At 37.9% G+C, this 26,364-nt stretch overlaps 1 long non-coding RNA gene across 1 annotated transcript; it reads left to right on the top strand.

The window, feature by feature from the left end:
• Positions 1-21,791: 21,791 nt before the first annotated feature.
• Positions 21,792-24,795, top strand: LOC147908731 (uncharacterized). The gene is made up of 2 exons (XR_015545948.1): positions 21,792-22,984; positions 23,084-24,795. It is a non-coding gene; the product is annotated as an uncharacterized LOC147908731 (long non-coding RNA).
• Positions 24,796-26,364: the final 1,569 nt, after the last annotated feature.

Here is a 26,364-nt window from a genome sequence, read left to right as displayed (position 1 = left end):
GTGCAAAGGCCTATTAGAATTAAGAATATTTTAACACAACGGAAACCGGTATATATTTCTTTGCTTATTTCTATTTATTTTCAACAGCCCTCATAAATAACTCTACTTCACTCTTATTGACTATTATTATTATTATTAAAATTTGAAATATTGTTAAAAGAGAATTAAATAAGTAAAAGGTTTGACAAAAAATAATAAGTGCAGAACTTTAAAGAAAATATTACTTCTTTGAAATTTGCTATCAATCAGAACACAACGGAGGTACAAATAAAAATGAACATATATTATTATTTTTAATATTATCTACATATTTATTTGAAAGGGAAGTGTTGTATACATACTTAAGAAAGAGACTTACGAGATGGCAATGGAATTACAATTTATACTATATTGATAAGAAGATAAACAAATACAGGATGACGTGGGTTCCTCCTCCTTGTATCTATCTTATTGGTCATGTACACCCACGCGTTGACTATGCTGCAACATGTGGTAGAACATGATCGAAGGTGCGTGTAGTCCTTAACGCACCTAATCGTCCATAGATATACGTTAATTGCCTACGTATGTCATGCGAGGCGTGATTTACCGATTTATCGAATCAGTGCAATAGCGTGAGTCAGGTGTAAAGAAAAATTCAGAATTGCTGTCAGATCAACACGTAAAGTCACGCGAATGCATTCTATAATCGGCTATCAGAGAAACAATTATGAAATTTACGACCTACTCGTTTCCTTGATGATGTAGTTCAAATTTTCTTCTTTGTGCGGCGCAAAAGAATATTTAGGAAAAACATTTTTCGTAAATTAACGTTAATATCAAGAATTTTTCAATAATAATTATATAAATATGATTATTCTAAAAAAAATTAATGGTGAATCAGGGCAAAAAACAATAGATGCTGAAATTCGTGCGGTAATATTCGAACGTATAGGATACAAAGTATTAAGTATCTTAAATAAATATTAATAAGTAACTTTAATGGGAAGAATAATATAAGTTGACTTACCATAACGGATGCAACGTAGAGCAAACTGCTAATCCATGGGTAAAATAGTTAATAAAAAGTCAAAGAATAAGAAACTTAGAAAGAATAAAAGTTAATAAATGTTAGATAAAGTAGAAAATATCATTATTCTCTATATCAAGACAAATTAGAAAATATAGTACAATGGTTTTTACATAGCATAAAACTGTTGTACATTTATATTTTATTCCGATACGATTCTTGCAAATTAAGTATATATAATATTTTAAATTATGACATAAAATTAATCGTCTATTACGTTGATTACTATCTATGCAAAATAGCAAGGTGCACGCAAGCCAGATGCAAGAACATAACCCGTATTGCTTTCATCAATTTTTAATCGAAGCTATTAAAACTTTCGAGGGCATTTGAACATTCTCAAAGAAAATCGCTACCGTGCTGGCAATCAATTAATTGTAATTATGAAAGTGATCTGACAATGAGACAAAAAATCGAAATATTATGAATTTATCCTATATTTTGTATAATTACATTAATTTTGTACAATGTCATGATACATTAATTTTGTATAGTGTAATTATACAAAATATGGGATAAATTTATAATATTTCGATTTTTTGACTTAGACCACTTTTATAATTACCGGTATAATTCACCAAGTTATTTATAAGAATCACATGTAATGTGATACTGTAATCTAAAATATGACCTTACGCATGGCAAATTATTATCGGTGATCCCGATCGGAGATAGTTTTTTGCAAAATAATAATAATATATTATCCAATTATACGCAACTTGGCGACTCGATTGTAAAGAAAGGAACGATTGAGTAGATAATTAGTTGACGGATTGCAAATGATCCGGGTACAGTACAGATGTACGCGCGCGTGCTGTCTTGGCCTTGCAGGTGATATTCCGAAAGTATCGAAAGCGTAAATCGTTTTATCGATTAGCGGTCACCAGGAAGATGTGCACATGCATTGCCGTGCGGCATTTAGACACGTCCGTTCTTCTAGAACGTGCTCCTCGCGCGCATTTTTTTTTTCACGATAGTCTCGCGCGTTGCATGCACAGGCATGGACCTGTCGCCGCGCGCGGAGAACCTGGCGCATTTCACGCTTAATTACGTTCCAGTAATTCCCGGATCGTCCGGTTTGCTGGTAGCCCGTTCACGGACGGATCATAATTTATGATATTAAATATAGAGGCGCGCGTAAACGAACGAACGAACGCTCGCTTGCTCCCTCACTCGCACGCACACGAGCAGAGGCAACTGTGAATGGCAGCCGGTAGTCGATCGGGAGATTTATTCCTCAGTATACTGGCTCTTGTCATGGTGGTCTTGGTTTTGCGCACGGTTTTATGGTCGTCTCGACGCAGATGACTACGCGAATTTAATTGCTAAACGTGCAATTCACGTATCGTGTTCGATATCACACTCTCATGGGAAAATCTATGCTATAATTATTACGCCACTTTGGATTTGCATCGATACGAATTTGTGGAGCACGATATCTCGTTATGATTAAAGTATCTGTATCTATGATTTTTAACGACTGTATTTTATTATTATTCACTGCAAATTCATAATTATCAAGTTATACCTAGTTTGAATTATTTATTTATCATTTCTATAAAGATCGTCACTTTGCTTCTACTCAATATGTTATTAATTTAACCAAAACAATGTAGTTAAAAAATTTAACTCTGAGAAAATGCGTTAAATTTGATAGAAATGGATTGATTTACATTTTGACAATAAAAATAACAGAGAAAATGTTATTTAATTCAAGAGGTTGAGTTACTATTGCTCTTTTAACATTTAACATAGTGTATTACTTTACTAGATTCGCTACTTACTATCGTTATCAGTTTTCTGATACGAGAATAATTTACACGTTAATAAAATAGACTAATTTATACGTTAATAAGATAGGAATTAAAAGAAAGGCTGGAGCAAGTATGATATTATAAATACATTTTGAGATATAACTGCATGTTAAACATACACATTACACATATATGTGTAACACATACGCTGCTCGCATGCATCAGAATGCGTTCGTAGAGGATGTGGAGGAACGTTAAATCTTTTACGTAGGACGTACGAGATATCTTGGCTTCACACCGGATCGAGGATGTCGAAGGGACAATGTGTAGGGTGTGCGTAATGCGCTTTTGAAGTCTCCAAGTTGTTCATGTGGGCTGCTCGAGATATCGAGACAATCCTGAATGCACGCGATTCCATTTACTAGTCAGATAACCGAGCTAGCTACTGATTTGGCACGTGTACCCTAATAAGGAGTCACAAAGGACATCGACGAGTGAAACAGCACGCTTCCAACTGAACGTAAAGCTATTTATTTGCAAAGTACGAGTTTAAAGCAGGTGCAACCGATATTCCAACATTTTGCTGCCGAGCATGGGGATGGGGTAATACAATTTATTCCGAGTTAACGAGATGCGATGCAAAAGCATTTTCAGAAACGGCAAACTGCGCGTGTCAGTCTCCTAAACGTTATCCCGGATTCTCGTATCGAGAGTAATTAAAGTAAAGACCGACTATATTGGACGGAATTTAATAAAACGCGCAGCGACACGGTAGGTTTTTGCCGCCACGTCCACGGTAACTTTGCAGGAATTTCGAATAGCATACGTATTAGCTGTAAATGCATTTCCCTCGCGATGGAGCCGGACTAAAGTCGTAATACCGACTTTATTTCCACTGCGCCCTCGAGAGTGAAACGTCCTCCGCTTCACTTTGAGATGAACATTTCGTATGGTAAGCTCCGCGAATACCGCAAACTGACGGACTGCGTCTTAATGCGGCTTATTAGAGTAGGTACTTCGCGAAATGCTGTGCGTACGAGTAAAGTACTCGTTGACCGCTACACACACACACACATATGTTTAATGCACGCATACCCTTTCGTACGACGATCCGTGCACAATTCAACGAGATGGCGGGTTGCTTGGTTGCCTTATCTGCCTAATGAAATGTCTCGCTAACTAGCCTCGTCGCAGCACATATGTCTTATGCAGATATTGTTATGGCGCTTTTTGCAACAGCACTTCGGTTTTAGCTTGTCCGGATTTACATGATTCTCGTGATGACCAAAAGAAGAAATACGACATAGTGTATTTTTTTGTGAATTAATGTTTTTGTAGAATACATTATTCGATTGTAAAGTGAGGCGTGGCAAAATATTCTGCGATTTTTAAAATTTTTCAAGAGACAGGAAAACTATATTTTTTTATAAATTATAAGTATTCAAAAATTTATAAAAGATTACCGTAATAACTAAAGATATGAGTAATCAATTTCTGTTGTTAAAAGTTAAAATGTAAGTCCAAATAAAAATGCAAGTCAAAATGTAAGTTGAAGTAAAAATGCCAATTGTACATTAGATTTACATTGTTTTGAATTGTATTAGTACTTTATTTTTCTCCACTTGCAGCAGTATTTTCCACGAAATATTAATTGTGTGATAAAACACAGCTTACAATAGCACTTACAATTTATTTATATAATAAAATAAATGCATTTTATTATTTTAACACTTACGACGTGTTTATCGTGGCGTGCCTCAATTATTTTACATATGGACATAAAAAAAAAAGAAAAAAGGAAAGAGACTAAATTAATTTTTTAATCTTTGGCGTTTTATGTAAAATATATAAAATTTAAATTTAAATATAAATTATGTAAAACTGCTACTTTCCAGATTATGCCAGACGTGAATTCTGTGTACAATCTATTCATCGTTCAGAAATATAAAAATAAAATCAGAGATTGGCAGCTAGATTGCAGACTAGTGCCGTGCGTTTCGCGAAAAATTACATCGCGGTAATCGATATTCTATTCAAACAGATTGTAAGATTATAGTTAGTGCTTACGCATTTGGCGTGGTTCAACCGTACGATTTGACGCCGAGTATAATGCGCCGCCGTGCCTAATAACGTCTTCAGGCACGTAACAGCCTTGTGAGAAGCCATTCGACTGGTCGACCACTGAACTTAAAGGGAACGAGCCGCGAGCTAAGGGAACGTGTAAATATAAATCACGTGCCTACGACTGGCAACCGTAATTTTCTTCAATTTCCACGCGATCGTCTTCCGCAATGCGCAACGTGATGTTCTCGTTGTAATGGAGCCATCCTGTTTCCCGTATTATCAATTCTTTTTATCCTATCTTTCAAGACTTAAAAGAGTCTGGACTCTAGGCAAAATTTTATAGACTACAATGTCTTATTGCTTTTATATAAAATATATTAACATTAGAGATTTAAAAAATTACGATTAAAATAATTAAAGTGAGGATTTCATTTATGGGTCCTTCAAAAATTCTAAGTAGAAAAAAGAGCTTGTTTCATTTCGCTTCATCGACATTTTATTTTCCGTGAAACAGAACAAGATACGACAAGTTCCCGTACACGTAGTTCGAGTAGTTCCCGCGAACGACGTGGGGATCATAAATGATTGAGCGTTCGGTGTCGCGGTGTATCGTAAAACGCTCGATGTTGTTGCGCATTGGCATCGTCCATAGGGACGTGGTACCGTAAAAAGACTATTCCGTAACCCGGCGTTAATGTGATGTAGGTGAGAGGTTAAATACGTTTCCGCTTCATAGTTTGCCAGTGACTCTGCTGTACGCTTTGTCCTTCGTCTCGCCGTTCTCTCTCGACGCGAGGCCAGATGATAGAAACTTAACGAGCCCTAGCTTTATCCATCTTTCTTCCTTCTCTTCGTCATATATATTCTCTTGTTCGTCAGCCTCGAGATGCTCCTTAATCCTGCTGTTGATCATTAATTTCCGGTCAGTAGCGCACTCGCTCTAATGTCTTATCGACTATCTAGTTAGATCTCAGATAATTATCTGAGATATTGCTTCATATCTTTCCTTTGTCGCAAGTTTTTATATTAAGAATGAAAAATTGAAATGCGTCTTTACCTGAGTTTAATTTTTTTCTAAATGTCGTAAAAGATTCTTGTTAAACGTTATATATGCAATATAAAACTTTAAGTAGATGACAATTGCGGTATATAATTGTATATATCGAGGCAAATTAGTAATTCTTTTAGTCACTAATTAAAAAATACTCTTTCTCATCTCTTCTGTCAGACTTCGTAGCTTACACGCGTTACCGATGTTCGTACACGCGTGGACGATTACACGCGTATATAGACGAGTCGACGAGATGTAGGAGCAGCTTGCTTCCGTTCGGAGGCAATCAGTGTGCTTTCTTAACATAAACGCGCTGCATCATTACTGGTGGTCGACTGGCATGCCCGCTGGCGCTCTTTGTGTTGGACGTAATTTTATTGCTATCGGCGTGCTCGCCTCTAGAATGAAATTGAGTCAAGTCAAATCACTGACGAAATCGACCAATGTCCGTTTCTATCAGTATTTTAACATTAGTTTTAATCTCAGTTCAACTAACTGTTCATCTTTTTCTAGTTCTAAGAATTAGGAAAAGATGAAGAGTAAATTGAATAAAAATTAAAGTTTACCATATATTGGTAGAAACGAGAATAAGACAGTTTTGCAACTTTTGTTACGAACTACACTTAAACCAATAATTCGTGATAAAATAATTGTGATAATATGAATATTTGAATTTCTCTCTCTCTCTGTCTCTCTCTCTCTCTCTCTCTCTCTCAATGTTTTAAAAATGTATAAACGCATTATAGAATTTATCAATGTAAAGAGAGAGAATTATAAAGCGTTTTTTTTTTAATTTTAAAAGTATAAAATGTTAGCGTTTAATTCTCTTTTCATTTCATTATGTTTCGTATTATTACTGTCAATGAGTGAGTATTAATTATTCAGGTTTTATATAGAATTAAAGTATGACAATTGAAGTCTGAAATAAAATATATATCTTTTAGTCGTTCGTTACTTATATTTATATTAGTATTTCTACGTAACTCATGAAATTGTTGGAATGTAATATGATTTATATTTTGAGCGGTATCCAAAAAAGATACAATCAATGTGGTAAATCATAGATATATAAATAGCAAAGCAGAATTTCCATAAATCGCGCAATAATAATCGCGATCAATTTTGACGAGCTATCCGAAATATTAGTTTCTGTCACAGTAGAAGCAAATAAAAAAGAGAATAGGAAGAAGGAAGACAACATCAAGGTTGATGAGAGGAAAAAAAAAGAGATCTTTTTATTAGCATCACACAGAGGAGCGTGCCGAAGCTTTTGGTTATTGAAATCAGAAGGGTAGTTTGTGGACGGGTGGTGGTCGGGTGGGTGAGTGGGTGGTGGTTGGTTCGGCGGCTGGGTTGGTTAGCTGGTTGGTTGGTCGGAGCGAACGAGCGAACGCGGCCCCTTGTGCAAGTTCCCTTTACCTTGATGACAAAGAACCGAACCTCACTCAATGGAACGGACGAATGGTTATGGAAACAGCATTTAATTTGCATAGAAGGAGCCTCTTTGTCGACTCGCTGAAAGTCGGAGTGCTCCTCGCTCGTTCGGGCCCTCTTGCTTCCCTCCTCGCGCTCTATTTCGCATCCCTCCGTTTCGCGATGAAAAGGGCATTGTCCTTTATCTATCATCTACTCGATCGTATATTTTATTCAGATTACGCGTCGCCCGCGTCCAAAACAGTGAATCTCTTTATGATTGCCCATCACCGCCCATTGTTGACTACGCGAGGACCGACGACGACTCTTACGTAAGGCGGATTCGACGGCCGAGCGGGGGCACTCTAATTAAGGACGCGCGTGTATAAGTAGATAGAGACCAACCGGGAAGACCAACCGAGTTCTCGAGGGTACTTTTCGCTTTATCGAAGTCGAAGGACTTCCAGAACGGTATGTGGTTTCTTTTCCTGTGATCGTAGACCGAGTGGGAAAATCGTATAATGTCTGCATCATCAAATAAAACGGAAGGTAGGAAAAAAAGGATGGAGGGTTCTCGGTTTGGAGATTTTAAGTGGTAATTAATAAGCTTGATCTTGATGGAATGGTCAATAAAAATGCGACGCGCGTACTGCGTTTATTACGAGAGACTCTCCCATTAGACTTTTTTATATCTGTATAATGTTACAGATCGATATTGCCGTGACAAATGTTCGTATACAATCCATCTACGTGTAGGAGTAAAGTGAGTGGAAGGTAATCTACAGTGAGCTCAGTGATGCGTGAAAGGTTGTTTTGTTCGAGTTTAGAGCGTTTGTAATAAGAGCGTCTCCGAACGAGTCGATCAAGAAACTTCCGAGGACTTTTTATATATTTTACTTTTCTTAATACATATGTATATTCTTCATAATACTATTATAAAATTTAATAAAAAAATTAAAAATGTACAGATACACTTTGCATACAAATTGTATGAAAATATGAAAAAGAGATTTATTATAACGGGAGGATGCGAACATTCTGTTTTTATTTCTGCATAAATTAATCGAAATTTCCTTTTTTTATGATTATCATTCGCGGATGTCATCAAAGCTCATTATTTAGTGTAATTGTGAGTAGTTGTAGTTATAAGAAATGATCAATCACAATCTAATATTCTTTTCATATTCATCTGTGATTGGTCTTGCAATTACAATCACTTACTACAACTACGCTTACGCAATTGCAGAATGGGCTTAACGTCTAGTCTCTCAGAGAGGAAGCGCGCAAAGGGACATTTTTTCCGGGTGATAGGGAGAATTGGGAACGAGTGGAAGAAAATATCGTGATATTCCATAGAGAGAATCGACGATTGTTTGCACAGGGTAATCAGGCGACATCAAACGAGCCGATCATCAAGTGGAATTGTTTACGTAGCTACGGCTCCCGTGGGGGACGCACAGGACAGTCTGGGTGGGCTTGGTACCCCCCGTCTTTGTCGCAACAATAATGTTAATTTATCTCCCAGTTCTCTCATTCCTTCTCTCTCTCTCTCTCGTCAACTATGGTTCTCGTCTCCACCGTCGGCGACAATTTGCCGGGCACACAAAAAGAGTTGACAACTTGAAAGGGAAATCGAGCCTATTGACAGAAGAAGGGCACGGAACGGCCAACGCGCGCCTCCTCTTGTTCTGTCGAGCATAATGCGTCCCGTTGGACGAGGAGAGCCCCTCGGTACCGTTTTCGTTCGGTCGGCGGAGCACAACATTATCACATGGACCCACGGCCTCCTGACCCTCGTCCTTCGGCCTTACATCTCACTCCCTCATAGGCCGTTGCTGTTTCTCCCCTTCTTGTGTCGTTCGCTTGTTTGTTCCTCTCTTAATTTCAGGATGCTTTCGGGATTTGCTCATTGGAAACATAAATCGTATGCACGAGGAACGACAATCTCAAGTAAACAAGCCATTAAAAGAACCGCCATTTTTCTTGATCTTTGGGCTTTTACTTTTGCAATGTTTTATTTGTCTACGATACGAATATTTTTTCTGCGAATTTACAAATTGTTTTTTAAATTAGCTTTTAAATTTTTTTTCTGGTCTTGTTTCGCTTTAGATAAATTTCGTTCATTAACGTCATTTTTTATTCTACCTTGTTCGTTTTTAAATTCTTCTCTCTCGATTTGTTTTCGTTCTCGTTTCTTCGTTTTTTTTTCTGCCGTATCGCTTAGTGCTTAGACAGAGAATTATATGAATTGATTCGAAATAATGATATCAACGGGCTACATCTAGAGCTCTGATCAATCACGATGCGCTTTTGTTCCATCATGCTTTCTAATCCGCTTTTGTACCTCCGTTTTACCACTGTGCTATGATCCTGCATTCATTACCCCGCATTTTCTTCCCCTCTCGTTATCACCAAAGTGTTGCCTCCTGCTCTCATCCATTACGAAAGGTTGCGTTTTGTAATCCGCTCTTTCGATGTCATTTAATGCATTGTATAGCGTAATCTTTCATGATTTTAACCATGAAAATGGCTAAAGTAAAAAGCGTATTAATCTGTGACATTCTTTTCTTTCATAATTTGATCATTTTTATTACGCAAAATTAAAAATGTCGTAGAAAACAATATTATACTGCGAGAAAGAATTGTCTATCTTATTCTTTTAATTTACGTGATGAAACATGTGAATCGGGAAACTCAACTTTATGGTGTGACCCCTAAATAGAAGGATTATCCAATTAAATCTGGTAGAGAACCTGCGAATCACGCGGTTGAACAACTTACTGATTTTCATGCCTGCCTTCGCCGCTTACTAGCACCGTTCACCGATCGTTGTCGTTCACAAGGATGTTTGTGTTCCGTTTTCCGTTTGAGGACGAAAACTACGAGGCCAACTACGACTGATTCGGCGACGCCGTGTGATACCACGCCGCATGTCCGCAAAGCCCGAGACACAGCAGGCGGAAGTAGAAAGAGAGAAAAGGACCGTGGATAGAGGGGAATGGAAAGAGGGTTCGTCGTTCGGTAACTCTGGAACAGAGTTAGTTGATGAGTCTGTGGGTGGTTACCGTCGTTTGTCGAGGAGAAGAGTGACGAGCAACATGGAACAAGAGGGAGGCCGAGAGGAGAAACGGGAAACGAACGGCGGAGAAGAAGGAGGAGAGCCAGCCAGCAAGGTGGATAGAAAGACAGGAGGACAGAGAGAAGTGCAAGAAAGGAGAAGAGAACGAATAGAGGAAAGAGAGAAAGAGAGAGAGAGAGAATACTTTTCCTGCGTCTATATAGATATTTTCATGGGCGTTCACCGCTTCTCAAACCAGTTGCCCGGGCCACCCTTCCTAGCTCCTTCAAGCGCTCCCTTAGTGAGTTACCTCTTCGTTACCGTCTCTTTAGTATCACATGAACCAATAAACATCTTCTTTGATGTGTACGGCGCATTAATTAGTAAACGACAAAATTGTATTTAAACAATGCCGGAAGACTCCGTGCAAGAGGACGACGGAAAAGAGGGAGTGAGAAGGAGTGACAGGCAGAAGGCGGGCGGATCGGTAAAGTAAGCGTACAAACAAACGGCGGATGCTTCGTCGTTACAGAGGTCGTTTGGCACGATGATTCGCAGTACCAGCCCGTTCCGTGAGAGACTGTTGGGAGGGTGGGAGAGTGTCGGAGATGGTCGGCGGAGAAGGTACTGATAGATCTTGTTAATTCATGAGCCCGCCTCTCGCCGTGCCTGAATAATTGTTAAGCATAATGTTGCTCCCTCCCGTTGATATTCAAATTAAAGGCTTCGCTTTCTGGGACAGGAGTAATTAGCGGCTTATATTCTCTATACCTCTCAGCGAAGTTGCTCGCGAAATTGACCTATTTGATATTGTTACATTGAGAAAAATTTCTGGTTGAAAATGAATGAACCAGAAAATTTTGATCATATTAATTCTGATTATTCTCAACTGGAATTGTAATAGATTCAAGAAGAAATTCAAGAAGAAATTCTGATTTGTCATTTTCAACCAAAATTCCACCATTTAACTAGACTAGCCAATATACCCTTATTCAGAAGTACACTAAAACTTTGTATAAAGTTTCTATTCTCTATTGTCGACAGTTAATATTAAAGAGTAACCATCTTTTTTTTAATACAAGTAATTCTAACATCAGTGGGTATTACTAATTGCAGATCGCCGGGGAAGGTATAATGCGAATATAATATCACTTCAAGGTATTACATTCGGACGTAATTTCGGGAGTCTGTATGATGGCGTACGTGCAGAGTGCCGCGAGTATCTGAATGGTGGAATAATAACGGAAGATTGCTGATTCGTCAAAGGGTGTGTTCTGCGTGAGGACTCATTTATAAATAGCCGCGTCGGCCCACCCCAGTGTGCAGAGAGAGACCAACACTGATTGCGAACATCCCACGTCTATTTGTATAGCTTAACCGAAGCGAATCGCAGGCCGAATATCCCTTTAAAGGATTACATCTGTACGGCGCTTAGTAACGGACGCATCCGATTCATTTGTATCTGTCAGAGGATAAGGGGGACTGTTTAAATCAATCAAACGCGCGTATGGTTTCGCGGTTGTATATCCACAGGTATTAATCGGCGTTGCGCATGCGGAATACTTTTTTTTAATGATTTACAGTAAATACGTTGGCATCCAATCGAAGATTAATTATACATTTGTGCAGCTAAATGTTAGTGAGAATTGGATCATGCTAGTACTCTTTAATTACAATTCAGCTCTTTTTACTGGAGGAAATTTTATAATTTAATTTTTCCTGTATAGAATTAATGTAAAAGGGGACGATAATATCAGTAAGAAAGAATTATACTCGAAAAGAGTGAGAAATGTTCCAATTAAACAGAAGGGTTTATATATAAGAATTTGATGAGATCAAACAACTTCTGCCTGGATTATCATAAGTTTTATTGGATCGTTCTGTTTTAAATAGAATTTCTTTTTGTTCAATTATCAATAAAAGCAAAAAAATGTAAGGAATCTCGTAGAATGAAATCGCATCGAGTTCTAACATATTCCCGTATTTTGATATATTCTAAGACGACATCGATGTCTCCAATACCGTTTCTCGACATCGTCTTAGTTGGTGTTGAGGAACTGTTTCCAAACTTCCGTCAGACGCACTCCGTTTCCGTCTTCCTTCCTTCCTTCCTTCCTTCCTTCCTTGCTTGCTTGCTTGCTTGCTTGCTTGCTGCTTTCCTTGCCTGCTTCCTTCCTTCCTTCCTTCCTTCGAAATTTCGCAAGTTTCTCATCGCGGCAACTGTCGGGCCCACTGTCAACACTGATATTAATTAGTCGAATTCCGCCGTCTGTCGACACGGCGCGGGCGGGTCGATTCTTCCGCGGTGATAGAAGGCGTACGTATCGTACGCCGCGAGCACAGACGCACGTACAGAGCGGGGTTGCACGCCGCTGAAACGCGCCCATTGGTTATTACGTTGGAGTCAACGACTCGATATGTGTACACGCAGATTGCAGAAACTCGCGGAAACTTATGCGAATACGCGGTCGTTACCCAGAAGGCACGAGAAACGGAAGCGTATTCCCGGGGCCTGGGCTGTTTGTTCTATACGTAAGATCCGCACCGTGCTGTGTATCTTGGCCCGCCGATATCTCCTCAGTCAGGAATATTTAGCCAGATGAGGAGACTCGAACAAACGCCTCTAAGGCTTTCTATTAAGGCCGACTCTTTGATGTAAGCTACCATGAAACGCTTTGGTTCCTCTCCGTACCTTCCGCGCCCTCGCTCTGCTGATCTTTCTCGTTCCTTCAACGGGACCTCGCACTCACACTATCGTTCTGTCTCTGTCTTTATTCCACTACAACTTCGACAGCCACGCGACAGAAGATTCATCGACAGACGAAGGAATATTCCTTGTGAATAGATCGATGTACACAGATTTCATTTTACGCTCTGTAGCTCGGCCATGATTCGCCCGTTCAATTTATTTTGTTTGATTTTGGTAATTTAAAACTTTATAGAGAGCGCAATTCCCTACAATCTCGTTTTCTTATTGCGAGATGTTATCGAATTGTGTATTGAACATAACTTATGAAATATAATTTATGTATACAGTTTTATGGAAAAACATACAGTCGTCATTTTAAGATTAGTTTTAGATTCTCCTCTTTTAGTATATATTCTAAAAGATTTTATACGATACGATGAAATTTACAATATTTTATCAATGTGTCTTTTCTATCAATGTACATAATAACTTTAATCTTGATTTAATTTACTTTTTATCTTTTTTAGTTTTAAGAATTAGAAAAGAATAAAGAATTACACCGAGACTAAAGTTAATTTATATTGATAGATATTAATATTAATTTTTTCTAATTCTTAAAACTAGAAAAAGATAATAGATTAAATCTATACACGAAAAGAATAAATTTGAAGTATAAGTTTAGGTAGACAAACAAGTCTAAAAATAATTTTGCTGAACCATCAAACATGATGGACAATGGTGCAAAAAGTTTTGACATTCCATCAATCAGCTCGAGTGTCTTACATAATTATTTTTAGATTTTTATTTAGCTAAATTTTTAGATACTTAAATAAAATTTCTTCCATGCTTTGATAAAAACTAAAGCATAAAGGGCATTGTCAGTACACGAAATACTCAAGTAAATCGCGCTATCGTTCATCCCTTAATTTGTGCATCCCTCCATTTCTCAGTTCCTCGTTTACTAGACATCTGCCACTACCAGGAAGATCATACTTTCTTACGGGAAAGCACGCCGATGCGGAATAATCTATCCGCTCGTGCTCGACCACTACGTTAGGCAGGCACTTTAAATTCCGCCCAACCAACGACGTCTTAATAAGTGCGGTTACGCGGGTACTTTTCTCGAATCTTTTTTCCCGTCTTTGCGGCCGCGCGCGCAGGTAAGAGTATATTGCATGCGCCTAAACGGCCGCGGATACGCGTATACGCCGTGCGTGTTTTCAGCGCGCATTGTGGTCGCTGAAATGGCCTTTGTGGCCGACCAGGCATGCCAACAGTTTTCTATCAGCCGAACGCAGTTAACATTGACGCTTCGGACGGTCGTGCATCCCCAAAGTACGCACGCATGCACTCACGCATGCACGCACGCACGAACTTCATATGCGACCGCAGGTAAATGTATCTAGCAATACGTTGATACTTTACACTCCACAAATCCCGTGTCTACTGCTCGTTTTATGGGGCATATGAGTTAGCTTCACAACGAGGGGGGCATTCGAGGTTATTTACGGACTCGTTAAGGACTAACCAGGAATGTGCGTGAGATGGAAATTGCGTAAATCGTACTCGCCAGTCTTTTTACTATTTTTTATTAGTTTAATGCGACTCGCCTCGAAGCAAGTTCCGCTAACATCATTCTTTTTACACGAAAATGTTATCGACAGTATATAAAACTGTTATCGTGTGCGACAGATGGAGAAATGTAATAAACTAATTATGCAAATTTCTAAACCGAATTCTTTTTTTTTCTATAATTTCTCTGCCGGTTTGCAACGTTAAATTTTTTTTCGCGCAACTTTCTCTCATTTGATATTACAACAGGACAAACTTATATTTTCGCTCGCATTTCTCGATTCTTTGATCTATCAAGTAAAAATTTTCTGGGTTGCCACAGACTTAGAAAACCGGGAAAAATCAGGGAAAAATATAAAAAAGTCTGGAATTTCGAAATTTGCTCACAATTCCCTGAAACTGTTCTTATTTTAAATATGTTATAATTTTTTAAATATTATATCTGACGTTTTTATAGTCAAATACGTTCAAAACCTGCGCACTTTAAATGATTTTAATAAAATAATTAAAATTTATAGTTTATTCAGTATTTGATCCCTCTTTTTATAACTGCATTCTTTTTTCCAAAACTAATTTATTTTTTGTTTGAATTTGCACCCAAAATTGTACTATGCTACTAAGTTTTTTTCCATTGTTTTTAATAATATAGCCTAGCTTTTCTACAATCCTTGAGCCTAAATTTACATATTTTATATTGCTCTTGGAAAATTTTCCATTTTCATCTGGAAAATCTGGAAAAGTCAGGGAATTTGAAAATTCATTTTCTGTGGCAACCCTGATTTTATTTCGATGTGTACACTCATATAAGAAATATGGAAACGCATAATGTCATCGTTTTTTTTCTTTCAATAACACGTAAGCACCGTACGTTAGGTGCTTAAAGAGCAGCCATGATGACCAAGCATGAAGTCAGCACGCTGAGTCGTCTTTTGCCACGTGGCTGCTGCCTATTATATAATACATTTTACACTGCCGACGTGACCATCTCTGATCATTGCAGAGATGTCGCGCGAGATTCCCCGTAAATCGGAAATACCAGCACGTGGCAGTCACGTCGACACGCGGTCATCGTAATCCTCTACGGAAATTCGCTCTCCTCGACTTAGGATCAGTGGTTACGCATTGAGTAGCTATAGCATCATGATTTACGTGATAGTCATAGAGAAACCGCGTTGAAAAAGCAACAATGGACACCTGGCTCACGAAGATCTCATCTCGCACAGCGAGAGTGATGGCTCGCCCCGGGCGCTGCCGGATGCTGTGAAGCCGTGGTGTGCGGTGTACGTAAGCCAACAGTAGGCTAACTACGATAGAAAGTAGGTCCCTTCTCGCTTCTCTCTCGTTTCAGTGCCTGAAACGGGCCATGAATCTAGACGAGAGGCTCTCCGATAGAGAGAATACGAGGAGAGTCCGGCCTAAAGGACGTTGCACCTCGCTTGCTCACGGCCGGGAAACGAGTGCGGCTCGATTAAAACGCACGTCCGAGAATAGGATGTCTAATGAGACTTTGCGTAACGCGAAAATGGGCTCGCCGGCACCCCGTTTACGGTAGCACGGTATAACGTCGTTCGTAAAAGCATGATGTGACGCGCGCTTCCTTTCTCAGTACGCGCTTCCAAGTTGCCAATTCAGAAGACCTGCGTCACCTTGTTTCTCGCGCGAGCGCTTCTCGTACCTCGTAATGATGGTGTGACCTTTTTTAGACTTTCGGGTCAATTTATGCCGAGACTTGGCATAAACTGTCTTGTTAAACTCTCTTTCTATAGTGTGAGTTTGTATATCTTAACGGTGCTTAACGTCGATTGTGCTTAAATGCCTCCGAGACATTCCTAAGATTCCGTTGAACGAATTTCTATCATCTACACTTGAAAATACGGATGAGAGGAAAAGTTTAGAGAGGTAACGGGACATCTTGGAGCCCGCTAGTTGGAGACTTCTGTTGTACATTTCTAGAATTAACGTGAGACGCGGAAGTTTACAATGTGCAGTAGGATGAAACTATAAGAAGAAACGCATTCTGCAGTTCATCAATTTTGCTTTACTACGAGTACGAATAGTAATCATAGATTTATGACAGTGAGATGTAACGGCGGAATCGTTCTCTTCTCACGAGAATACCGATGTCACCCAAACAGGACCATTTGTATCGGCTGCGTGACGCCACAATGGAACGATACAGGCTCTCTCATTAACTAACAAAGCTCGGTGCGCACTCGACGATAAATCTAATGCTCCGCCGTTAATTCGGTTCCGCACCTTCCTGCGCTTGATACATTGGAATATGACATACCGGGCGTTACATAAACACGTTTTCATTACGGAACGCGACGGGGCCGCGGCCACAATAAGATATATTGAAACGTGATACGTCGTACCGTAAATATTCCGGGTGTGATTTAAGCGGGAGTTCCGCGCGGGAGAGAATTCACGCCGTACGTCACAACCATTTGTCTCCACCGTCTGCAGGTATACGAGCTTTCTATCTTGATTTCTATGCCCCGACGAACAGTCGCGGGTTTCTTACACGATATGCGCCTTGTCCTCTACTACTCCGCCCAAGAAAAGGCTCCTTTGCGTGTCACAAAGTCACGTGTAATTTAATACGCGTGTAAATCTCTGCGCGTCGGACGTTCCTTACTTTGGGAGAAAAATACAGTGCTATATCGGCCGAAAACGAAAGGATCGCTATTTTCCCAAGAATGACGAATGCAATCTCGTGATTTTGTGTTCATTCATAACGTTATTGCGGCGCATTGAATTCGTAATATCTGTCTTACATCTTCTTTAGTACAGCGTGTATCTGTCCAAGTCTATGTTCTATTCGAGCCATTAATTATAAATTATTATCCGTGCAAATTACTATCTACGCTTATTCGCGTTGTTTTTGGATTTTATCCACGAGGAAAATATTTTACGATTTCTTGACATCCTTGTCAAAATACAGTATTGCAAGTCTGCAATACATGCAGTTCATATTATTAGGTACGTGTGCATATGTACTGAACGATTTGACTATCCTTGCTTCATCCACCGCCACCTAGAAAACAAACACGGTATCCTCGTGTATATACACACATAGCGGCTTGAAGCTGGGCGAGGTACATCAAATATCCATACAAAAAGTAGGCAGGCACTGTTTAAACGTCCACAAAGCAAACTAAATAATGTTAAATAGCGGGGCGTCGTGAGCTCTGCTCACTGTGTTTGTTATAACATTTACTTTCGTGCGCCACTGTTAGCCGGCTTTACTGCCGACCGTGGAAATGTGCCTGCCAGATATCCTTCGCGCTCTCTTACGACTCCTTTCCGACATTGAAATAACTTTACTGCGAAAAGCTATCTAGATGAAAAGAGGCGATTATGTCCCCTTGTTTCTCTTCTGGCTAATTACTATGCGTTATTTTATGTTCTAGATAATATAGATCTACAGTATCATCTATAGATCTATGTTGTCTAGTACATAAAATATATTTATAGCATTATAGATTTATAGATGCGCGCTATTTAACTTTTATCGTTATATACTTGTACGAAAAGTACACAAGTATATAGATTAATCACGATAATCTAACTTTTGTGAATCGTTAAAACATCTTATACTGATTGTCACTTTCGCAGCACGAAATGAGCAAAATGAAAGAACCAATCAGAATCGCGAAAAAGAGGCAACAATGAATTCGGCTATCGATTTAAAATGCAAATTTTGTTATAGGACCTGACATATTGTATATCAGTTACCTCTGTCAAGTCAATACTCTGTCAAGTCAATACTCTGTCAATCAAGTCAATACTGAAAATTTTATGATATGCTTTTTGTTATGATCACAACTATACAAGGTATCCCAAAATTCGCGACTCAAAACACTATAGTGAATTTCTGAAAATTTAACTATAAATGTTATTTGTAAATGTTATTTTTATTTTAAAGAATTGTAAAATAATAGGAATATTCTAAAATATATTATAATTTTAATATGGTCAATTGTAGATTACTAGTTTAGATGATCACCTGTAAATATTTTCGAGCTCGTTGAAATGTTCACTCATTAGCATTCACTAATGTACCGCACATACGATTTATGGATAAGTGGTGGTCATCTAGACGTAGCCTGTAACTGTCTATATTTAAACCCTTATTATCTTAGAAATTATTGTTGTTTAAAATAAAAATTTACAAATAACGCTTTTACTTAATTTTTCGGAAATTTTCGTACTATAGTATTTTAAGTTGCGAATTTTAGAGCACCCTGTATATTATAGCTTATTACATAATATTGACGTATCATAGCATATTACATATTATACATTCATTACGTATCATTAATTTTTTATTAGTGAATTATATGGCGATAAATATAGATGCTTATCGTTTAAGGATATTTCTAGTTACATTTGTAATAAGTTTAATGACTTTGCGTTCTTTCACCTAGTCGAACGTGTGATCACGTTTGTAGAAGATCCAAGCCTTATAAAGAACGTTATCACGAGATGTAGGAAGCTACTAGGAGCAAAGAAACGTATATGGTCGTGGCAAGACTGGTGGTGATGCAATGCTACTGTTATGCGAATCCTCGCGCAACTCTGCACTGCGCTCGTCGGGAACAGCTTCTCTCCATTCGACATGGTCCTTCGCTCCAAGTGCTTAGTGTGTAAGATAGAATAAGATTACAATCGCACACAAAAGGAAGGGAAACGCTTGTCCGTTACGTTGACAGTAATTTAGAAACTTCAGTGCCGTCGTCTCCCATTAACTAGTCGAGAGGATATTATCTTAAGAACAGGCTGACCTGATTAGAAAGAGGTCCGTTTCAGAACTTTCCTTCGTGAATGGGTATACAAAGAATTTGTGACGGCATCAACGTGCGCGCTTCTCTTTCTCTGCGCCGTGGCGGATGGTGAACGATGCGTAATGCGTATCACGGCGCACGCATACGTTTATGCGGCGGCAAAGAAAGCGCGTGGAGTGCATCACTCGTCGCGCGAGTAGACGGCACATAGTATTTCGGCATCTTGGCAACCCATACTCCCTCTCTCTCTCTCTCTTCCGCGCTAAGAGAAGACGCGCTCCTATAGAGGAACGTTAAAATCTTTTCGGCTAAAGACAGACGCGGTCCGAATATCAATCAATCGACGCCCCTTTACAACCGCTCCTGTGCGGGCCGCGCGAACGTAAACCCACCCACAGTTTAAGAGAATTGTTACACTAAAATCACCACATGGCCACATAGAGTGCGGCCCGAGGACGCCCCGCGCGCGCGCGCACGCCTGGTCTTTTGAAGTGCGACGAGGGAAAATAGGAAACGGCCACTTTCTCTACGGGCACTCGAATATTACTGTCAGTCGCCGGCCGTTTTAAACGGCCGGCAGATGCGCGGAAGCCGTTTTATCCTGCTGAAAGTGTAAACTGCGATACAGACGTTTTCTCGCATCCTTATTTAATATATATTTTTTTTGCATCAAGAGAGAGACATGCAATCTTCGAAATGTATCCTAAAACGAAAAATACCTTGAACTTTTCATTGTCGAGAATTAAATTATATATTACCATTTAGTAATGTATAATTTAGTGATTATTAACATAACATGTGTGTGTAGGAATTTAAAATTTTTTATTTAAAATTTTATATCTTGCGAAAATATCTTTTTTTTCTTAAGAAATGCGAGCCGTTTATCAATGTTTAATTATTATGCAAATTCAAAAGTTATTCAAATTAAAAATGGGATAATGGGCTGATTTGTTAGATTATAATCTTATGTAGCAATGATTCGTGGGACTACTTTACGTAGTACTGGAGAATTAAATAACGAAGATAAATGCGTAAGAAACGTGCCGTGAGATTAAATATTTAAGTAAAAATATATCTGTACTGCCCTGTATTTATTTGCATTGCGTGATTTCTCTTTCATCTATGTGCACTTACCGAAGTTGACGATCGCGCGAAATTTTAGAAGGGAATCGCAGGAAGTCGTAATTCATACGTTGTTTCGTTAACGTTTATTAGTTCGACCTTTTAACGAAAGCTCGTCGTAATGGAATAGAAGATTTTGTTGATTCTCGTGATGTAAAATGGTATGTAGAATTATTTTTTATCTTTGCATCTTTATATTTTTAATTATAACTATTTCCTTTCCTCTGCCTTTTGTTTTTTTGTATCAAGCTAAAGAGGAAGAATGTTTATCTCGCTACTCGCTGCGTGCTGCCAATTCGTTACGCTTTTGCAAGTTTACGGAGAGATACTGATCATGCGAATTGCCCACATTACGGTATTATCAAAAATAACAAAATCGAGAGAAACGCATATACGATTTTTCATTCGCCTTCTACGGTAACAGCCTGTATGCTATACGCGGAATCTCGAAAAGTGAATCGCACTGTCGTTATTAGGATTAATAAGCCAGACAAGCTCAACGAGATGAATTGCGTAAGATTAATACCTGCACCATAACCGGCACAAGAGAGATTACCGATCTGGTCAGGCGCTACCTCGGTAGTCGTGCTCGCGCAAGCGAAAAGCTACTAGCTTATAAAAAAAAAAACATAACAGTAAGAAGGAAATCGATCGAGATACGGCGATTTGCATTTTCCCGTTTATACCGTGGAACAGCCTCGGTTATACAAACAAGTTCAAAAAACTTAAATGATACAAAGTATCCTGGAAACGATAATTTCAATATTTTAATGATAAATTCTATGAATCGAAACCGATTTTTTTTCAAGAGATAATTACCGGAAATAACTACGAATTTCTCAAATTTCCTGCATTTTAAATATTAAATCTTGTACTAAATATTTTTAATATTCGATTAAAATTACTAATATTCAATACTACAAGTATTTTCTAAATATAATTAAATTATATTTAGCGATATAATTAAATTTTATATATGTAATATGTAGTTTTAAATAAATATCACAAATTTATGCGACATTTATGATTCGTAAAATTAAAAATTTCATCAATTTTTTTGTATCTTTCTTATAAACCTGTTAGGTATTTCTCGTATCGTTAAACATCATGGTTCAAAAATAAGAAATTTTTCTAAGAAACTTGTGTTTCTTTTTTTCTCTCGTTATTTCTTTCTTTCACACACTCTCATTCACAGTTACACTCACACACTAGCACACTCTTATATACATACCTGCGTATCAAGTTCTTTCAATCTGTTATGGATGTAGCATTTATTTTTCTTTAATTCTTTAATTTAATATTCAGTTTCTTCAGTATCTCCTTTTTATTTATTTTTTCCTTTCATTTATTTGTTCTTTTGTATCTTTATTTTTCATTATTTTATTTGATTATTCCTGAATGTAATAATTCAGTTGTAAATTATGCATATAATGTCTCAGTGCTTGAGAGGGGAGAGAGGGAGGGAGGGAGGGAGGGAGGGGGAGAGAGAGAGAGAGAGAGAGATGTCAATCTAAACTGCTTAATAAATAGCGATATTTATCTATCTAGTTCTTTCTCTCTCTCTCTCTCTTCCTCTCCTTATCAAAAAGTGTAAACTACGATTCCGTACGAATGCCACGACGAAAGAAGAAAAGGGAACAAAAAGAAGTTTTCCAAGCCGACACCATACACATCGAGATTTTATTTTAATAGTTTAATCGAAGGAGCAACATTCCAATTAACCGGGTTCCTCTGGCGGTCGGCGTTTACAACGACCACTATAAAACTAGCTCGTTCAAGCGAACGCCAATAATGGTATGTTCAATATACATTTATACATGTGTATGGATAGTGCATGGTCGCGCGCGCACGGATAGCCTGTAGAAAAATTTCGCACGTAATAAAACAACCGCACCGGATGGCGGCCGCGTGTCCGAACCGCGCGCGCGGGTACACGCGTGTAAGAGGGAAAAACGACTTTGTATCGCGTTCGGTACACACATCGGATATCGACCAACAACAATTATCTCTAATGGACCGCGATGCTATAAATCGACATACACGCGGCAGCGGCAGCGTCCGCCCCGATGAAATCGGCCGCTCGAACGCTCGCGTTCACGAACACCAGAACGGCAGAAAATAGAAACCGCTCCTGCTGTATCCTCTGTCGTCGTCCGAGCGCCGTGCGTGCTCGGTTCGGTTCGGTTCGGTTTCTCTCTGTGCACGGGAGATGGAATTCACCGGGTTGTGTAAGTTGCGGCACCTGACTGCAATGTTGATGATTCCATGGAGGAAAAGAATGATAGGGAGAGAGAAAAAGAGAGAGAGAGAGAGAGAGAGAGAGAGGGACGAGGAGTGGTCGGATGAGGAAGAAAGTAAAGGCCATCGCACGATGAAAAAGATTTTAATCGTAACATCGTAAGATCGTAAGCAAATCGATTAATTACAATTAAAATTACGATTTTACGTTTTAGAATATTCGACTGTGATTGGTCAACTATGACTAACATTTTTTTGTGTGATAGCCTCAAGAAAGAAGGAAGCAAAGATAGATGAGTAGTCATAGATATACGCAATGCGTAGAAGAAACAAACAAGAGAAATCATTTGACGAGATAGACAGAGAGAGGAAAAAGGAGAATCGGTTTATCATATCCGCACTCAATAAGCGGGAGTTCGAGCTCGTAAATAAATTGTGAATGTAGGTAGCAATTTCTGTTCATGCAAAACACGGAATGAAAGGATACCAGTGTGGAAATTATTGTAATAACGATCTAATCACCGTGGGCGTATTTGACTGGTTGGACTCGATCGATGAATATCGCCATTTATTGTTAACACTATTAAATTTCTATACTATAACAATTTTCGATTTTGAAGAAAGAGAGTCTGGAGAGAAGAATTAAATTGTGGAAAGCAGACAAAAGAAGAGAGAGAAAGATAGACGAATAGAGAAGAATGGGAAATCTATTATAAAACTATTATATCATGTCGATCTTTATTATTATCATGTGTAATCGACTATTGTTAATCGTATTCCAACACATCCTTACACATTAATAATGATTGCTATAAGTTCCAAATGCAGCGTGCGTAGACATCAACAATTTATTCATGTCATTCAGAGATGATGAAAAAATGCTTTCATTTTTCATATTACAATTGAAGAAATAAAATCAAAAGATACGGTAGTGTTTCGCGCCAAGTGGACCATTTTTTTGGACATCTTTTAGTCGTCTTTAAGACTTCTTTTAATTTTATATTTCGGCACATATAATGTTTAATAATATCGAATTCCTAAATTAATTTTTACACAAAACGAAATGTAATTGCATGACTGACAATATACATCCCATTTCTGGGTCCTGCAATATTTGCCGTGTCCTATGTACAAGAGCCATTATCTTTCATCATAGTCCCTTTTGGGTACTCGACTACAAAAATGATTTTATTAGTGTTCATTAAAACACGAATAAAATTTCTCACAATGTTGCATCTTTTATTCTATCCTGATGATATGATTTTCAAATACGAGAAACTGAACTCGACCATATTCGTCTGACGACTCCGCGTACTGCTCGCAAATGAATGATAAAATGTACCAAAATAATGGAAAGATATCTTTTTCATATTGTCTTTTCGGCAATACGGAAAGATATCTTTTAATCTACTTTTTTGTTTCCGTTTCCGTTTCTATTTCTGTTTAAAAGTAGTTATACATTAATGCTTCAAATATATATTCTGTTTATGATTGGCGCAAAGATTTCACACATTTTTTGAAAAAAAATTATTATTACTTTGATAGTTCAGGAAAAATAGGTTTGGAATAGGAAGTCATTTTTTCTTCGAGGAGCACCACACATACAAGCGCGTATAATAATTTGTAGGTTTTTTTCTGAAGCTCATGCACACTTGGCGCCTTTTTTTATCTTTTTTTTAAAAAGGTTAGAATTTAAAATCTCAATGAAATTTATGTGTAAAATTATATGCATATATTTGTATACTGAAAAAAAGTTTCTAGTTGAAAATGAACGGATTAGAATTTTCTGGTTAAATTTATTAAAATTTTAATTGATATAATATATTTCTGGTAAAATCTACTAAAATTCTTATTTTTATCAAAATAATTATATCAATCAAAATTCTAATTATCTCAACTAGAATTCTAGTAGATTTAATCAGAAAATTCTGATTCCTCTATTTGCCATTAGAATTACTATTTAATTCAACCCATTTTTCTCAGTGTAATTATTTCAATAAAATTGTGAGAAACGTATACTACATACCAAAATAATTTTAAATAATAATATATTAAAATAATTTTCGTCTAACCGTTTTTTGTTTGCGTCGTATCATTCGTATCATTAGAAAATAGGTCATCTTTGTTCCATCATAATTCATGCGTAATAGGCGTGATCGAGATTAAAATTGACGTTCGGGAACGTACGATCCACTTTTTTTATGGACCGATAGAGCCGCCAATCTCTGTCGGATCAATGGTAAACACAAAGCTCTTACGTAAGAAAAAAATTCCAAGAATTGCTTATGTGTAGTAGAAGCTAGATATTGAATCTTTCTACAAGAGGAAGCTGATTTAATTCTCTTAACGTTGAGTATGAAGACTTAAGACTTCAAGGAGCGGCTTTTAAATATATCTAAGCATTAGATATTCGATATTTTTTTATAACTTGATTTCATAATGATTCGTGATTTCTGTGATAAATAATAAATTCGGTAAACAAAAATCTTTTTTTATGAAGCAAAATTTTCAAAAGTATAAAATACTATTAGGTGTTGGAATTAATTCGTAGCGTTTTACAAGTGATGGGAAGTACTTTCATTAATGTATTTTTTAATGCTCATGTGAAATAAATAACATTCTTTCATTAAAAAACGCTACGAATTAATTCCAACACCTAATATTTTTTTCTCAAAAAGTTCTAGAGACACATAATTATTTCCTTCCGAGTTTTTACAATATTTTTAAATGTTCATAAATACATAATGTAATTATACGGGTACATTTATCAGCGTCTATTTTGTGTATTTGAAATGCAATTTTCCATAGAGGCTTGTATGACATAACGATTACAAATCGTAGTGTTCAACGTTCGAAGGCTACGGTAGAATAGCCGAATGAAGAGATCGAGCGATACGATCTCGCAGCGATCATAAATGCCTCCTATGCGTTCTCGAACGTCGCGCGCACGTTATTCATGAAATGGGCTCGCGTATGAGGCGCCATGTGCATCATAAGTCTCGCGCAATTATAGTTTCCGTATTTTCTCAAGAGCCCGGAGGATCAGCTGGTAATGAATCACACGGACAGTATAATGCTTGCATGCGCGGGCATTGTAATGTACGGTATAAAAAGCCCCACACAGAAAGTGTACACGCGTACGGGCTTTAAGTTTTGTGCGGTCGTTTCTGCTGGTAATAAATAACGCGCTCAGCCGGTCAGCGAAAGAGGAAAGACGCTCGACAAAGAGAGTGAAGCGTACAGATAAGATGGAGAAGCGGAAAGCAGATTGGTGGAAGAAAGAACGAAGAAAGCGAAAAGAAAGGACAAACAGAAGAAGAGATGGCATGAACAGACGGAGAGGAAGAATGAAACTGCGGGTGAGATTTGTATAGTTTGATAAAGGGCAGTGAGGTAAACCAGTAACGCATTTTTTAATAAACACATAAAGTATACATATATTTCATTTTTCCTTTATATTTTTTAATTTGGAATATATTACATGTATTAATCTTTTATATAGTTTAATTATAAAAATGTTATTGATACTATAAAATTATCTTTCGCA

This window comes from Acromyrmex echinatior, chromosome 8 (assembly GCF_024713525.1).
Source record: "Acromyrmex echinatior isolate Ae372 chromosome 8, ASM2471352v2, whole genome shotgun sequence".
NCBI lineage: Eukaryota > Metazoa > Arthropoda > Insecta > Hymenoptera > Formicidae > Acromyrmex > Acromyrmex echinatior.
Note: the sequence above shows the minus strand (reverse complement) of the source record. Positions and strands in the feature narration are given on the sequence as shown.